This window comes from Schistocerca serialis, chromosome 3, assembly GCF_023864345.2.
Source record: "Schistocerca serialis cubense isolate TAMUIC-IGC-003099 chromosome 3, iqSchSeri2.2, whole genome shotgun sequence".
Lineage (NCBI taxonomy): Eukaryota > Metazoa > Arthropoda > Insecta > Orthoptera > Acrididae > Schistocerca > Schistocerca serialis.
Genome location: NC_064640.1, coordinates 923,402,878 through 923,414,879, shown reverse-complemented (window position 1 = coordinate 923,414,879; position 12,002 = coordinate 923,402,878). Strand labels below are relative to the sequence as shown.

At 41.0% G+C, this 12,002-nt stretch overlaps 1 long non-coding RNA gene across 1 annotated transcript in view; it reads right to left on the bottom strand.

The window, feature by feature from the left end:
- Positions 1-3,633: 3,633 nt before the first annotated feature.
- The window catches only part of LOC126469616 (uncharacterized), a 268,408-nt gene continuing 260,039 nt past the window's right edge, over positions 3,634-12,002 (bottom strand). Inside the window, exon 3 of the long non-coding RNA XR_007586028.1 lies at positions 3,634-3,674. This is a non-coding gene — a long non-coding RNA (uncharacterized LOC126469616). The remainder of the gene's footprint in view (positions 3,675-12,002) is intronic.

Sequence of the window (12,002 nt, the reverse complement as noted above, 5' to 3'; positions counted from 1 at the left end):
GAAATGCGGTTTAAAACGTAAAGATATCTGGTCTTTGCGTTTACACTGTGCCATTTTTATGCCCAGACCACAAGTACTTCTGACAGCACCGAATTTCAAATGGAAAGCCATACATACTGCAGATATTTTTGCATTCTAATACGTTGACACTTTGTGCAGCTAGCTGTTATGTAATTTTATTGCAGAGATTTCAAAATCGAGTCCAAGCGCACTGGGTAGAAATGAATATCGATGCGTACCTACAAGGAAATGAATGTTTTGAACAGGTTGTCATTAATCTTCAGAACTGCCGTTCAGTGTGGATTATCCTTCAATTATGTACAACTACTCTGTGTATGTTGCTGGTCTCTCGAAGTGAGTCTATTTTCGTATGCATAAAGTCAGGGATCGATTCAAACCTCAGGCAACCATTTTTAACAAGCAGAAACAGGCCCTCTTTGCCTCTGGTAAAGCAAATTGAACAATGTGGGGTTGCGTCGTTGTTTCACGTCGACCTCAGACATTAGGTCTCTTGGCTAACTTATTTAGGAGAGTCGGTGTAGGTTGGGTCATGACAGAAGCAAAAGTCACACCACATAGATAGACTGTCACCAATTTGGTTTCTTTGGCGAGAGATTTTTGTTAATAACCCAAGCGCCATGTCAGACGACAGGACACTTGTTTATTATTGTATCGAAACATTGAGATGTTGAAAATATTGGAGCTGGTCTGGGACTCACACTCAGATCCCACTTTTCGCTGGGTTTGACCCCTTTAAGACGATGCAATTCCATCGTTTCATAGTTTCCCCAAGATTCTTAACTCCTCAAAGTCTCAGTCTGGCACAAAAGTTTCCACCGTGTCATTTCAAGTTATAACTAGCGTACACCAAACTACAGGTGACATATCGCTATCATTCCTAGCACTTTTCCGCGTATTTTCAGCAATAATGATTGTACCGGTTTCGTCTCCCAGTCAGACACAGAACGTTTCGTCATATCATTTCATATTCATACATGCCACTCTTAGTTACTGGTGAAAAAGAATTTGATAGTCAAAGTCTCTTCGTGCGTAGTCAACAACGATGCAGGGCTTGACTCCCAGTAAGCACAGAACCGTACGTCAGTTTATTACCTGTTCAGGCATGTGCACATGTTGCCACTCTTGAAATAAACCGTTGTTTCACTTCTATTCGTGACTAGAAATCAACGACGATATGTGCTGGGTTCGAATCTTGGTAAGGAAAATCTTTTTCTTCTCGTCATCTCGCTATTGGTGAAGAATTAAGATTTCTAACAATTGATTTTGCTTAGTTAACGATCGGATTAGGTGATGGGTTTGAATTCCCATCCGACACAAACCTTTGTGCCATGTCGTTTGAAGTTTAAACCAGCGTACACATTGTTACTTTTGATCGAAGTCATAATCTCATTCACGGTATGGCCGTGGGCACGGCCAAACGCAGTTGCTCCTTCTGCCACATCTCAATGTAGACACCTTATGTTAATTCGCTGACTGGATACAACCCTTATAGCACATACACGCCACTTCACGTCTTTGGTCAGTGAAGGAGGGCCGAATGACCTCCTGCCACCACTTGTTCGACGTCTAAAACACTTCCAAACGTCTTGTATGTTGTTTCGTTGAGGTTACTTATATTTTGTCCGCTTAGCTCACGCGATGACAATATAGGTTCGAGGCAACTTTCATTTTACGTCGCTCTATAAATATTTCACTTATGGTGCTAACCAGTCGGTGACACACTTGAGGTTTCACAAGGTACGATATTATATTCAGGATTTGAAAACCACTAGGGAGACGACAGTGTTTTGACAGCTAAATTAATTGCTTTGGCTGAAACGTGCATTGTCGCGACTCAAAAGGACGGCCTTATAAATATGTGACGACAATTACTTTCCATTGCCTCATTACATTCTAACAACAAGTCACATGTGTATAAGCACCTCCTACCAACACGAATATAAGCTCATCCTACTAGCACGAACACTAGCACAAAGCTCTAAACTATACAAAGACGACATGTATTCAATGTAAAGCAATAGTAGATAATTGCTCTGTATTTAAAATCTCTATGACATATTGCTGTACTATGTATGTACCTTCCCCCACAAGCAGCGAACCATAGCTATACTAAATAATATATGCCAACACCAGATATTTTTGTACTATTTGGAACATTGGCGAAACTATTCTGTAATGTTAATGTCGTAAGTCAGATACTTAACAACGTTTCAGGAGTCTGTAGATACTATTTCTATTTCTGCCTAATGGCCTTACGGATGAAAACGAAAACTGTATGATGGACTTATGATTCTCATTACAGGAATACACTGCCAGTACCTCTCGTGCAAAATTACGATTAACGATTGATTTCTATGTAAAATGTGCTTGTTTTATGTATTGTCTACTTTATAGTGTTAAGGGAACACTACGGAATAACTACTGCAGAAGTATAAAGCAGATGAAACTGGCTCTGAACGGTAACAAAGTCGTAGGTACGTGAGACCAGATATTTTGTGAACAATTTGAAATACCATTCTCAATAAATTCCATTTGTCATTCTACATTCTAAAAGTGCATGCACATGAATCTGTAATCCTACAGTTTGAGAAGTGTAGCATGCACCATGAATTTTGTATCAAGAATACAGCATGCCCATTGCGTTGTGTGATGTTGCTTCTCGTATTAATGTGTTACTGCTGGCGCGAATTTGCTTGCAAGCACAAGTAAACAAATAAAGAAGGCAGCTTAAAATTGCTTTAAACTGTAAGAAAAAGGAAAGAACAGAATGAAAATTCAGATAAATACCTTTGATATCTGCCAAGCAGTAATGTATGTGTAAAATACTAATAGCAAAATATCTGTTTGGAGTGTTTCGCTGCATTTTCTAAGGTATTAAGACAGATGCCTAACGTGTTACGTAAGCTATACTTACCTACCACTGGTGTTTTCGAATAAAACTGCGACTGTTGCGTACTAACATAAAAACTGACTGAAAAGACTAGTTGTCACCTTACGTTGACGAGATGTGAACCATTTAGGGCTCTTACAAAACTCTCCGTCATTTGGTGGTTGCAGTTTCCTTAATATGTTTCATTTGAACAGTTGCTAATAATTAAGAGTTTAATGAAATATCTGTCATAGTAAATATTTTGAGTAAAATTTACAGAATACCTAGATCAACGTGCATCTTTTACTTAAACAGAAAAAAAACATTATGTTGCAAGACGTCTTAGTCCTTCACTGGGAACATTTATTTTCCTGTGTGGCGAAATGATAGTCGTTAGCCATGCATCCCGTTTCACTTTCCTTGCTTTAGTGAGAGAAAAGCCTAGTAATAGGTCGCTGCACCGTCACTTGAATGAAAAGCAAAGCATGTAAATCATTATTTTTATTAGTGTTCAGATTAATCAATAGACAACTGAAGCTGCAAATAATAGCAATACTCGGTCTGAAACATAATTTGTACATACGCTAAAATACATTCCATGTAACTAGAAAAGCCGTTAAGAATTTAACATTATGTGGCGCTTGAAACTGCAGCTTTGGTGTTTATAAACGAAATACAGTGCAGATGAAGGCTAGCTGAAAGTGTTGCCTGACCTCTTATGTTCGTGTCCAATAGATCGAGGTTGCTGACTTCTGGACTCGACAAATCTGGTTGCCCAACGGCGCTAGAAGAACAAGACATACATCTTAACCACGAAGGACTAGCTTCTCGATCTCTTTTCACCAACAGCAATTCATATTAACAAATGATGTCTACTTCCATTTAAAAGGAGCGTCTTTCTGGGTACTAGAGATAGTTTTATGTTGAAAGTGATCGAAGAGAGGTTCTGTGGTAAAGGTAGGTGAAATATCGAAAGTAACACAGACTCTTTAGAGTGGAAACATACAGCAAACAGCTGATCATCATACAGTCTTTTACTGACATCTTCGTGCTCAAATAACAATACAGGTGAAAACTGAAAAAGAAAATCCGTTTTCGGCGTACACAAATAAAAAATTTCGTAAATCCTATTATTGTTTACGAGATTAAAAGTACTGAAACAGTGACACATTCTCTAAATAGTGAGGCAGTGGTAAAATTACATAGCGAAATTACTGTGAGACTCGTACTACACTGCAGAGGGTGTTTATGTTAAATGGGGAAACGATCCGTGAGAGGATAAGGAGCAAACGGGTCTTATGGCCATATGACCGGAAATGCGTTCCAAGGAAAATACACCCACTTGAAGGTGGAGATAAAACATCTTTGATAGCGTCCCCGGTATCAACTACAGGCAAGTGCGCCGCCAGCTTGGGGTAGTGTTGAACATTCTATACCACAAAGGCCACAGTCCTTACTTACCTCGTGTACAGGCCTTATTACCTACGGAATTATCTCAGTAACCATGGTTGCGTCAATGGTTCGTCGCACAGGACGCCAACGTGCTTTCCATCTTATTCACAGATGAGGCTAGCTATACGAAGGGAGTAATCGTCAACCTACAGAACACTCACTTGTAGGGAATGGAGAGTATGATGGTAGCGATTTATCAACATAGGTTTAGTCTTAATGAATGAGCATGGATTATTGGTGACTGCCTCGTGGGACTATCATCCTTCCACAGCGCCTCACTGGCGAGGCGCATCTTTTGTACTTCCTGTGTGTGACCCTGTCTCCTCTGCAAGGATACGTGCTTTTGGTCGTACCAAGGCTAATTTGCCTATTACAAGATGGTGCTCCAACTCTCTACGTTTTTAAGCATTGGGATAAGACACTAGTAGAGCAGAATATTCTCACTTGCTTAGTGTGTTCTCATGTGTGCCTTCGATCTTTTATCTACATCTTCATGTACCTTTACCTTGTTTGGAACACATTTCCGGCGATGTGTGTGTTTGATGACTTTTTTTATAGCTATGGTAATGCAATTACATTGAGTGGAGAGATGGATAAGCGTGAGGAAATTGCAAGGAATGTACAGTAGTGAATATATTTTACATGGATGTTTGCCTACGATGAAGAGTCAGACATACTTATTTTAGAGACTAAAATTACGTGGCATATATTAATTAATTACTTTCACACGCGAAAGATTGATTTAAATATAAATCGTGCAATTATTTAAATCTTTGTCTATATAGTCCGCAAGAAATGTTGTTGTGAGATAGATCAACTGAAATTACTCTAAATGGCAGTATTACACTACATGTACATAGTTTCTTTACTAGACATAGTCAAAGTCGAAATTAATTAATCTGAGCAATTGTTTTATTTTTCCAGCAAGAACGTCAAAGAAGAACTGTAGCAAGTCAAAGTCGGTATTAATTAGTCTGTGGAGCAATTGTTTTATTTTTCCAGCAAGAACGTCAAAGAAGAACTGTAGCAAAAAAAAAAAAAGTTTCCAAAGGTAACAGTATTCAACCTATATTGCATCTTCTTTATCGAGTTCTCATTTTTTCTTAAATTGCCTCAGTTATACTGTTAGTCATCTGAACTAACCGTCTCTTGTCAGATATTCTTGATGTAAATGAAGTCGTGTAGTATATGTTTCAAAGACAATATTCTCTGTTTAAGTTTATTCTTCCGAGGTTTATCTTTGCAACACACCAGAGCATAGTATATGAACAACGTCAATAGTTCTACTACATAGCTGATAGTGGCAGTTACAACCGATATACTTATGGTAATACAAAGAATTTTTAATTACCTTAGCATGGGCTTACAATTATATTGGAAATATGTTCGGTTACTTATTAATTGTGTAAAATAGTAGGGATTTCCACCCTAAGTTTCTTTATTTCTTTATATTGCTGGCTATGATTATCACAGGAAACATTAAAATAATAGTGAACAGGTCAAACAGCATCTTCGGTTTTCAATATCTCATCATAATGAATAATTCAAAACACTGACCGTATAGCTACATAATTAATCCAGATATCCAGAAGTATTCTTGACAGCATTTTTCTCTGGGGAATCTTGGAGAAAAATTCCTCAGCGTAGCTGTGGCTATATGACCTGCAGATCAAACGCCACAATCGCTGAAAAGACGCTGTATATTACTACAGGAAGAAAAAAATGCCTTCTCCCTGTCTATGCACGTCAAAAAAAGATATTGCTCAAGTATTGTGGCTCACAGAGACAACAATTTTTGTCTTAGTCTCACATCGATATGAGTAGCGGTCATGTAGTGTCTACTAAGGATACGCAGAAGTTGAGTCAGTTTCAATGTGAGGTATCCGATTCCACTGGATTGTCGCAAAGTCTCAAATAACGGTTTTTGACTGCTTTCGTAACAAAATGCGAATCATCAGACAACCGCATCAGGGTCATATACGAGGTGTGGCTAGAAAAAAACCGGACTAGTACTGGTGAAACAATAAAACGAATGCAATAAGGCTGAAAGTCGCGTGGCCTGTCACGTGACTCTCGCTCCGCCTACTGCTCGAGTTTCATCTGCCTCCTGCACTCAGTCTGCCCGTGGCGTCTGTTTTAAGTAGTTGACGTTTTGTCTGTGCGTCGGAAAATGTTGAGTGTACAGAAAGAACAGCGTGTTAACATCAAATTTTCTTTCAAACTAGGAAAATCTGCAAGTGAAACGTTTGTAATGTTACAACAAGTGTACGGCGATGATTGTTTATCGCGAACACAAGTGTTTGAGTGGTTTAAACGATTTAAAGATGGCCGCGAAGACACCAGTGATGACACTCGCACTGGCAGACCATTGTCAGCAAAAACTGATGCAAACATTGATAAAATCGGTAAACTTGTTCCTTGTCAACTCCTGTTAACTCAGACACTGCTCTGATTGTTAAACGGCGATCTTGTCGAACAAGTTTACCGATTTTTTTCAATGTTTGCATCAGTTTTTGCTGACAATGGTCTGCCAGTGCGAGTGTCATCACTGGTGTCTTCGCGGCCATCTTTAAATCGTTTAAACCACTCAAACACTTGTGTTCGCAGTAAACAATAATCGCCGTACACTTGTTGTAACATTACAAACGTTTCACTTGCAGATTTTACTAGTTTGAAACAAAATTTGATGTTAACACGCTGTTCTTTCTGTACACTCAACATTTTCCGACGCACAGACAAAACGTCAACTACTTAAAACAGACACCACGGGCAGACTGAGTGCAGGAGGCAGATGAAACTCGAGCAGTAGGCGGAGCGAGAGTCACGTGACAGGCCACGCGACTTTCAGCCTTATTGCATTCGTTTTATTGTTTCACCAGTACTAGTCCGGTTTTTTGCTAGCCACACCTCGTAATAATAAGCGAGGTTAGAGACTCATACACTGGTCATTGGTTCGATGACAAAATTCAGCTCATGCAGCTAGGCATGCAAATAACAGCAGCCTGCATATCGAACGAAACTGCACCCTCTTGTCTTTGTCGAAAGGATTACGATCCACTTACTGATGCGTGTTATATGTGTAACACTACAACAAATATGTGATACTTTTCAGTAATTTCCCTACGTATCATATAGACCTAATCTTCTACAGGTAAAACATATTTGTTTTCATGTAACTTTCAGATATTACCTTTCACTGTAACAAAATAGGTTCTTCGTACTTGATATGACTTACATAATACAGCCTTTGTAATTTTGTGTGGATTGTTATTACACCGTAGAGGCCAGTAAGAATATGTTAGGGAATGTTATGGTTATTTTACATATTTATCAATGAGTAAGCTCAGATGGTAGCAACGCCTCTGGGCATGAGAATGCGCGCGCTCGGCACACCAGTAGCAGACAAATTACTGGTTAGCTGTACGTCTGTCGTGCAAGACGGGAAGTTGGTTACTGTGAGATCAAATTATATTTTATGAGACACAGTGTGTACGACAAATGTATGCAGATGAATTTAGCCACAAATGAGGAAAAGAGCATGCCCCCAAATTCACCTTCCATTAAACAGAGTTTTAATCGTAATGACGGGTGCTAATAGAGCATTATCAAGACACCAACACCGTCGTCATAACACTGACAGCTTACAAGATTTGGCACATCGTATTAGCCAAGAACTTACAAGATAATCAGTGAGTTTCATTAAAGAAAAGTGAGCGATAACGGTGGTAGCATAAAATTCTAAATCCTCCTTCATATCATTAACCTAAGTCTTTATCAAATAGACTGCACCTTTCCTACTGTAATAAAACCGAGTGTCATTGACACTCCGTCCAATAGGACTAGTGACGGGTTGTAGAAATAACTTGATCGATTTGCTGTGTGTTACTCTAAAAATCATGGTACGTGTGATATGAACCTCCTCATAGTGATAATTCAAAACTCACGTAAGAAGAAGGTTGAATAAAATATTTGCAGCAATAATTTGTTGTACACTCTGCCCAATAATAATTTATTACTTTGTAAATGACTGTACTGAAGCATGAGCTTGAGGGAGGCGATGTCAACGAGCAGGGCCAGCCAATGACGATATTCTGCTCTGCACCCTGCAGCACGGTCTTCTACTACCAGTGGTCGACTGCGTAACAACGAGCGTTTCCACAACCAGACTCATGAAGGATGTCTAACTCTTGTCATAATACACCCAGCTAGGGAAGATGTAAGTGTTCCCAGACGATGCAGTAGCAGAATTCCTTCGGGTCCGTCCATTCTACTGGCAAATCCTTCGCGCCAATCATTTAACGAATGTGCGGCTGAACTAGTGCAGCGTAGCCGTTAGCAATCCCTGTTGGTTCTGAGCTTCGAGGCTAGGTCGAGTACGTTCTTGGGGCGCCTACATGTTCCTGCCAGTCACCACGGCAAACGAGCAGTGTAAGCTAGTTCAGCGGTCAAGCCTTCCGTAAGGAAGGGTGCTGTCGCCGCCCACTCCAGCTGCCGCAGCGTCCCACTGTCTCAGTACATTCCGTTGCCTGCTAGCTTCGTACAGCTCCTGCGCTGCTATCGCTTGACTGCTGTATGAAAGCCCATTAATATTAATGAAAGTTCCTGTTAAGAAACACTTTCGTTTCTGCGTGCTGCCGTATTCGAGAATCACACTATCCCCTGCAAATGTATGATTCACTTCAGCAGTACTGGGTGTGGCGCTTAAACCCGGACAAATGAAACCTTTTTTTAGAAAAGAAAATTTATTAAAACAAAACAAAAATGAAAATTCTTTTAAATATAAGTTAGGTATCTTTCAAGAGTAACATTACTCGATGCAGCCGCCTTCAGCCGCAATGACCGCTTCCAATCTTGTCCTGAAGCGATCGCACGCATTCTTTAAAACAGCGCTGTCCATATTCGCGAATGCTGCTTCCATAGCGGTGCGTAGAGATGCAACATTAGGATACTTATTTGTAACTCTTTCGACTACTCTCGAAACATAGTAGTCGAGAGGTTCAAATCTGGGTTATTCGGTGCCAGAACTCCTTTGACCAGAACATGTCAAATTATACCATAGCAGGTTTCGGACAAAATGGCTCGTATGCAGTCCTCCTCTGCCGTCCGACGCATTGTTCACTCCCTGACATTCAATATTGACGCCGATTTCCTCGGCGATTTTCCGGGGTCCTCCGAAATCAGTGCCTGAGCCTTTTCGACGACTGTCGCAGTTCATGACACGTGTTTTCTCTAATGAAGTTTCCTCGCCGGGATAGAAGAACATTTCGCAGACTTCTCCGAAGCATTATACTTGGCCACAACAACGTAAACAGTTGATCTCGGGTTCCCAGATATTAGAGTTATTTCAGTGGGCGAAGGCTCAGGGCGAAGACTTTCGATAATCGCGGCTCTTCGGTTTCACTCCACACTTGTCCTTAATATCTGGACCATTTTGAGGTTCTGACTATTTACTATATGCCTATGGCTTTCAAGAACGCTAATCGCGACCACTAGCGGAACTACGATATGGCGGGAAATTCAAATTGAAATTTGTCCGGATTTAAGCACCGTACACTGTATACTCATGGGACTAGTCGTGTTAGCCAACTGTAACAATTGTCTTTAATTTTCTGATCCGATTAGACTCACGACAAGATGGTCATTTGCATACCCGGTTTGAAAATGGGGATGGTACATATCCCCACTAATAACGTGACGCCATACTGAACAGAAAAGTTGAGTGGAACATTTAAGAAACGTGGACGCACTGAATGGAGCTGTTTGCTACAGTTCAAGTTTGGATCATATGTGGCAGAAATGAATGATTAAGACTCCAGAGAGCTACGTTTATGTAGAGCCACCATTTAGCTAGTTGTGGCAGAGAGACTGAACGAACCAACCTTGAAATGACCTTTGGTGTCGTATTACAACTGGGACAATTGCACATCTCGTTTCATCATCAGCAATTCCTTTTCTCCAAGGCATACCGGGAACCTCACTGGGCCCCGTGCCGAGGGAATGGAGGGTGAGTGGGAGGGACCTGTTCCCCGCATCCATACCTGGCAGCCAGTGGCGTGCAGTTTCTTAATTTCAAATGTGCTGCCATCTGCTGTCCAGCACGAAGCGTCACCACACGCTTCCGCCTCCGATGGCACAGTTGCTGCATTCCAGCTTTTGTGGGAGGAAGAGAGAAATGCAGTTCGCATGTCTACGTGGAACACTATGTTTGCGAATATTGCAGCAGACAGAGTAGCAAATGCAGCACACGTCTCTGCGCTTACTATTTTGTTCATGCTTTTCGTACTATAGTTCGCACGCACAACATGACACATGCACGCACATACTACAGAGCACTCATGACCAGTGGAGAAGTTGACAGAAGCAGCAACAGCAGGCTGTAGCGTTTGAATATCAATGCACAGCGCTCTCTTACTGCATCTGCGCTTGACAATGACAACTATTGTCGAAGACGTCGGCTGTAAGTATTTGAGGAAAGAAAGATGGACCGTCATTCCCACATAAGCCTGCTAAAAATTCAATTCTCTGTATTCATTCATTTTTTTCCATAGAATCACACGATGGGATTGGTGACGTATATGAGCAGGTGAGTTCTTATTGCAATGTTGAGGATGTGATTGAAACATCTTGCTGTTGTGGCATCCTAAAAATAGTAATGAGGATACTTTCGAAAGTTATGTAATAAATAACTATAACTTAAATAAATATGCATTATTCCTGGAAAATTACCTTTGATCACAGCAATCAGGAGGAATATTGTAAATAAATACGTCCTACAATCGATCACACATACTTGCAGGATTTTAAACGTTCAATGTGCAGCGTCAAGCATGGTGCCGTTCTTCTTATTCTGAGGCACTTATCAGCCACGCAGTGTGATGTGAAGCACATCGTAACTGCAGCAGTGACTTCAGCATGCTGCCTACAATCCCTTCCTAATGTTTTATCCACATGATTGTAGGAAAAGGTAACTGTGGTGTCACCGCCAGACACCACCCTCGCTAGGTGGTAGCTTTAAATCGGCCGCGGTCCATTAGTACATGTCGGACCCGCGTGTCGCCACTGTGTGATCGCAGACCGAGCGCCACCACAAGGCAGGTCTCGAGAGACGGACTAGCACTCGCCCCAGTTGTACGGACGACTTTGCTAGCGACTACACGGACGAAGCATCGCTCATTAGCCGAGCAGATAGTTAGAATAGCCTTCAGCTAAGTCAAAGTCTACGACCTAGCAAGGCGCCATAGCAATTGATAGTTTGATAGTTATCGTATGAAATGTTTCATCAAGAACGCTGTATACAAATGGTGGATTAAAGTTAAGTATTCCAGCAGCTACGTACTTTTCTTTATAGCATTTATGAAGTATCCTGTTTCAGACCATCAAGTCCGCCTGCTTGCTTAATGGCCGCCTCCCTTACATAATGTGCGTAGTGTTGGCAATCTGTCAACACTACAGTAACTGTGAATGTAGCTGAGCGCAGTGTCTGCATTTAACAGTGCCTTTAGAATTCAGTGCATTGTTCAGACATGTATACATGACTGAAGGAACACTGCGTTGAATTTTGAGGCAACCTGAAGAGAAAACTAAATAAGACTCACCCTGTGGGGGAGTCACATAATTGTGACTAGCAGACACTGGAACACATCAAAGTTTCAGTCTGTCA